General features: G+C 30.9%; 1 non-coding gene across 1 annotated transcript; it reads right to left on the bottom strand.

Annotated features, from left to right (window-relative positions):
- Positions 1-5,931: 5,931 nt before the first annotated feature.
- Positions 5,932-6,005, bottom strand: TRNAN-GUU. Its single transcript has one exon. It is a non-coding gene; the product is annotated as a tRNA-Asn (tRNA).
- Between the last annotated feature and the right edge of the window lie 218 nt (positions 6,006-6,223).

The following is a 6,223-nucleotide window of genomic DNA, read 5'->3' as shown; positions in this document are numbered from 1 at the left end:
AGGAAAGTCACTTATGGTCCACAAAAGCATCGCTCGCGTCGTAAAATTTATCTTCGTTGAACAGTCATACGTCCTCACCCGTGTTGACCAAAAATCCTTCAACTCTTTTATCAGTGGTTGTAGGAAAACATCCAGGGACCTTTTTGTATGGTTCGGACCAGGTATTAATATGGTCAAGAATAGCAACTTCCGTTGCATGCACATCTCCGGTGGCAGGTTGTATGGCGTAAGAAAGACTGGCCACAATGAATATTGTCTCCCTGACATTCCGAACGGACTAAATCCATCTGTGCAAAATCCGAGATACACATTTCGGCTATTGCTAGCGAGATCCGGATGTATTTTGTTAAAATGTTTCCAGGCTCTTGCATCTGATGGATGAGTCATCTCACCATCCGCCTGAGTATGCTCGGCATGCCATCTCATCTTTCCAGCAGTCTGCTCTGATTGGTACAATCTTTTCAATCTGTCTGTAATTGGTATATACCACATCCTTTGGTACGGTACCCTATTACGTCCCGTCCTTTCGGCTTGAATCATGGCTTCTTGCAGAATCGACATTCTTCTAACTTCTCATCATCTCCCCAGTAGATCATGCAGTTGTCGATGCAAACATCTATCATCTCCGAAGGCAACCCAAGACTATAAACCAGTTTCTGAATCTCATAATAAGAATCAGCAGACACATTGTCTTCTGGAAAATACTCTTTAAACAACTCTGCTCATTCGTTCATGCAACTTTCAGATAGATTGTGATCAGTTTTAATATTCATCATTCTAGCAGCCAACGACAAATTAGAGAGACCTTCTCTACAACCACTATAAAGTGGTTGATTTGCTGCGTTTAACATTTCGTAAAATTTTTTTGCATCTATATTAGGTTCTTCATCTTCATCATGAACTACGAATGCATTAGCTACCATATCATGAACCCTATCATAATCTACCATCTCCTCCTGATGGTAACTATGTTCATTATGCAAATGATGATCAACCGGTTCTTCCTGAAAATTGCTATTACTACTACTAGCTTCATTCTGATCATAATTATAACCTTCTCCATGTTGAAACCAGATATAATAATTAGGCGTGAAACCTCTATTTATTAAATGCTTCCAAACATTTTCACGGTTTGCCAGTTTCGAATTGTTGCATTTCCGACAAGGACAGAACATCTTACCACTTTCTTGGGCGAGCGGTGTTGAATTTGCTTGATGCATAAATGTCTCCAGCCCCGCAAGGTATTCTTTCGTCACTCTCCCGTTAACATCTCTATGACTATACATCCACCTCCGCAACTCGAAAACAGCCATTTTTTTTCTTTCACGTTTTTTTGTTGGTGTGTTTAAAATGATGTTCAAACGTCCCTATTTATAGAAAATTTTTGAATCTGGTAGTTGTAATTTTCCTACGAATTTACGACGAAAATTAGTTAGGTGGCAGAAAAAAACGTGTGACAAACAAAGTTGGTGGATTCAAAATTTCCTCGCTAAGTAGACGTAAATTATTTTCTCGTAAAGAACACGCTAAGTTTACGTACAATGTACGAGGAAATACGCTTTTCTCGTAAAAGCCACGTCAATTTACATCGACTTTACGACGAAACTGTTTCGTTGTTACTTTACGAGGAAATAACGCTGATTTTATTTTTCCGTGTAATTTCCTCGTAAAGTCGACGTAAAATTAACGAGGAAAAATTTTTCTCGTTAAGCTTGTGTTTTTTTGTAGTGTAGATTTTGTCAACATATATCTATATATAGTAGAATTTACTCTCTTCTTGTATTCCCACCTTAAATAAATATTCTACAATTCTGACACATAAACGAAAATCTTAAAAATATTATTGTATGGTGCTAAAGTTTTCATCTTTTATTATTTAAAATAAATCTATTAACATAAAATTTGGAAAATATATAATATAATAGAAAAATCTCAAAAATAAATAGACAAATTCATAAAATAAAAAATGAGCACAACCTTTTACATTATTTCTTTCACGTTTATCAAACATAGACCAACATATATTTTTTTAAAGATAATGAATCTCAGAATCTTTTTTGAGCCTCAAATTTAAACATAGACTAAAAAAATGATATAAAACCACAATCAATAATTTATACATAACCAAAATAAATATTTTAAGAAAATCATTTTGAAAACAAAAACCAACAAGATATAAAACTAAAAAAATATATATTTAGTGAAAATACATAATATAAATTGAACTTGTGAAAAGTTTGATCAGCAGATAATAATTTGGTAAAATTAATAGAATTGATAAAACTACAAAATTTTAAGGGTAAATAGAGAAACTATAAGAGCGAAAAGATAAATCAAACAAAACAAATTAATACACCATTTATATAAAAATAAAATATTGTTTCAGTTAAAAAACTGTAGCTATGTTATTATGCAATTCATTCAACCGCAATGAGTTCGGCTTTCAATATTATATAAACAAAATGACATGTAAATAATGGTTTCCAAAAATATATAACCAACATTTTGAAACTAAAAACAAAATATCATCTTGGGTAAAACCTAAACTATAAACCCTCAATCTTAAATCCTTAGGTAAATATTAATTTTTTGGGTAAACTCTAAATCTTTTAACATTTAAAGTTTTTCCTGCGGCGTTAACAACATTAATTTTTTTTTTGGTAATTACTATTATTTTTAATATATTTTTACATTTTTTATTACAAAAACAAAATATGAGTTGACAATTTTTTTAGAGTTAATTTGGTGGATATACCATTTTTGAGCCAAAATTAGCTACTTACCCATCACTTATATACTAAAACACAAGTCACTTGTGCAATCAAAATTTGACATGTGTAATTTTTTTTTAAAACCTTAAAAATTAAAAAAAAAATTATAACTGTTTTTAAAAAGTTAATTGTACAAAAAAAACACAAATCTGTATCACCACGTTCGTTTGATTGTAGATATTTAGTAACTGAAAAAAAAATTCTGTTTTTTCTCTAATTATTATCATAACACGTTGAAAAATTCAGCAACTCTCAATATTAACTGTTTCATCTCCTTTCATTTAATTTTTTTTGTATTTTTCTCTCCTCTTCTTCTCTATCTGTTTCATTTTCTTTGTCTTTTTTTTAAAAAAGTTTTGAGTATGATAAAGATCTTTATTCTTCTCTTTTAAAAAAAAAATTTCTATGATTCTTTCTTTAGAAGTATAAGTTGAAGATTCTATCAGATTTTACAAAGGAATCGAAAGTCATAGTTTTCTTTCAGAGTACTACTACCAGAGACATGAAATGATTTCAATTTGAAAATCTTTATCTTGTGGAATAAGGTAAACACATTTACATTTGTAATTTTGATATATAAAACTGTTTAAATAAACGAAACTCAGTTTTGTATACATTTTTTATATACAAAGAAATATAAATCAAGCTTTTGTGAAACAAAACATGATAAAGGTTAAAAGGGAGTTAGAAAAATGAAAGTTCTGTTAGTCTCTATATGTGAGGCTCGGTAGGGGAAACATATTCCAATTTAAATACTAAGGATTTATGTATATATTATTCTAAAGTTTGTTAACTCTACTAATCTACCTATGAGTTTTTTCTTACAGATATATAATTCAGATATAAAAACGATTGTACAGGTAAATATTCATTTAAGAGATTTTAATGACAGTTTACATATATTCGATATTAAAAACATTATATGAAATCTATTCTTTTATACAATGTGCTAAGCTTACGATCCAATGTGTTACCTGAGATTAAAAAATATGTGATTTTGATAACAAAAGTATGATTAAAATAATAATTTATTTTGATATGTTGATAATCATATCAGTTTTATGATTTAAAAACTTTTAATATAGTAAAATTAATTGATCTGTGCGACCGCACTGAAGATAATACTAGTTTTCCTGATAAACCATCGAAACCCTGTAGCACATTTGAATGGTTTTCCTAAATTGCTCTTCCCAGCTGCCACGTTAGGAGAGATGTTGACATGAAAATAGGGGGAAAATATCTTAGTATATATACAAGTACGATATAGTAGCCGGCTGCAATCTTTTTAGGTCTGCTGTAGATTATTTAACTAGGATAACATATTAACATCGCTACGGTTTCAATTCATATAGGTCTGTAGTATATGAGGAAGTTTCTACAGCACGTGTCCTCTATGGAGAAAATAAATCTAGAACAACTTTCAAGTCAAACATAAAAGCAGACACTACCACAGTATGTTAACCTACAACTTACGGGTCAAAAAAAAAGTTAGTTTGTAAGATTAGTTGAACTGATGATCTATTTGCAAGTTAGCATCTAATATATTAATATTCGGTTACGAAATCATGGTAGTAACATTTTAACTATAACGAAATCATGTTAACATTTAACTTACGGGTCGCAAAACTAGTTATCGTATAAGATTAGTTGAACCAGTGTTCTCTTTGCAAGTGTTAACAAATTAATTAGTGGTCTCATACAACATTAGTAACTACTTTATTAGTTTAGTACTCTTCATAGGTTCATATAAAATAGTATCAACATCATAAGATGACAAGATTCAAAGCTTAGACATTTTAAAAATTGTGCAATAGTCGAGAAGATAAAACAATAAGGGAGACGATAAAAGGTTCCACTAGACAAATGATATATATTGGTACGGTGGTAACACCATCAAGGCCAATTGTTTTGACGCTGACGAGACACTGTCATTTGATTGGATTTCTCGCATGTGTGTTAGAAACACTTCTTATCTTCTGATTCACAAATGCATGCCACAATGTTAGCAACATGGTTCGTCTCGACAGACTCATACATTTCTGTCTCGGTTAGGTCAGCATAGGAATCGGTTTCTGACTCTCTATCAGATACAACCAAGATAACGGGTTCATTGTGAGCCAAGAATGGTTTTGATTATTTTGGGTTTGTGGTAAATATTTACCTTTTCTCTGGTTGGTTCTTCACCGGAGGTGAAGATTTGCTTGTGTAGCTGCAATTCAAATATCTACGAGGAACAAAAAAAGTAAAATTGTTAAAAGATTTTCAACAGATTGTGCGTAAAGGAAGTGTAAATTCATTTGACAGAGAGAGATGACTTACACTAGAGAGAAGAATTGTTTCCTTTTCCCACCAGTTTCTTGATTTTTTTAAGAAGTATGTGTTCTGTCCACTCCTTTTCTTCCTAAATCATTATAAAAAAAAGAATATAGCGTAATGACTATGCATTTATGCATATTGGTATCGGTAAAAGTTCTGACACAAGTATATTTGATAAGATATATCATACTCCGTCCGTTCCTTAATAATAGATTTTCTAGAAAAAACGTTTGTTTCAGAAAAATGTATTTTTTATGCTTTCTATGAAAAAATTGTAAACTTCAAGAAAATTAATTGTCTTTATTGAATTACTATTGGTTAAAAGTTATTGAAAATTGAAAATTACAGAAAACGGTACATTTATTATGGTAGTTTAATGTGTTTTCTTAATATGTGTGAAAATACTAAAAATTCTATCTTTTAGGAACGGATGGAGTAGGTAATATAGCTTGGTAGGGGCATCAGTGGAATATTGGTTTAAGAACGGTGTGCCGAACAGTGAAGAGACATTTTCTTAATTTTGGTTTATTGTAGGTATACACAGCCTAAATACTTTTTTTTTTGTTGGCTATAATGTTAAAGGTGAACCTAAGTAAAACTTTAAATAAACCTTAAAATTTGGCTGTTTAATTATTTATTAAACGTAAGCATTTCAAGTCAAACCCCAGACCAAATTTATGAGATTCAGATTCAACGCATCAAATCTATAGAAATTTGAGTTTCTTTTTCGTTAATGCACGCGTTTACAGATTTGATATCTGACTCCTAAAACATAAAGACGAAAACGTGAATAAGAAAATAGAAACTGACTTTCACAAAAAAAAAAAGATTGGAAAGAAAAAATCGCTAGAGAGAGGGGTCGAACCTCTGACCTTGTGGTTAACAGCCACACGCTCTAACCAACTGAGCTACTCCAGCTGTTTGTTTATTTTATTTACCAAATAGTATTAGTCAAAGGTTTCTTAACTAAAGATAGCAAGATTCTGAAAAAGATCTGCCATTTTGGGTTTTTCCATATATAAAGCAAATAAAAATTGATTAGATATTACAGCAAGGCAACAATTAGCAGTACACCACCAACCACTGAATATTTTAAAAATTAATTTATAACATGACATGTTAATAGTTAAAAGGGA

This window comes from Brassica oleracea, chromosome C7 (genome assembly GCF_000695525.1).
Source record: "Brassica oleracea var. oleracea cultivar TO1000 chromosome C7, BOL, whole genome shotgun sequence".
Classification (NCBI taxonomy): domain Eukaryota; kingdom Viridiplantae; phylum Streptophyta; class Magnoliopsida; order Brassicales; family Brassicaceae; genus Brassica; species Brassica oleracea.
Note: the sequence above shows the minus strand (reverse complement) of the source record. Positions and strands in the feature narration are given on the sequence as shown.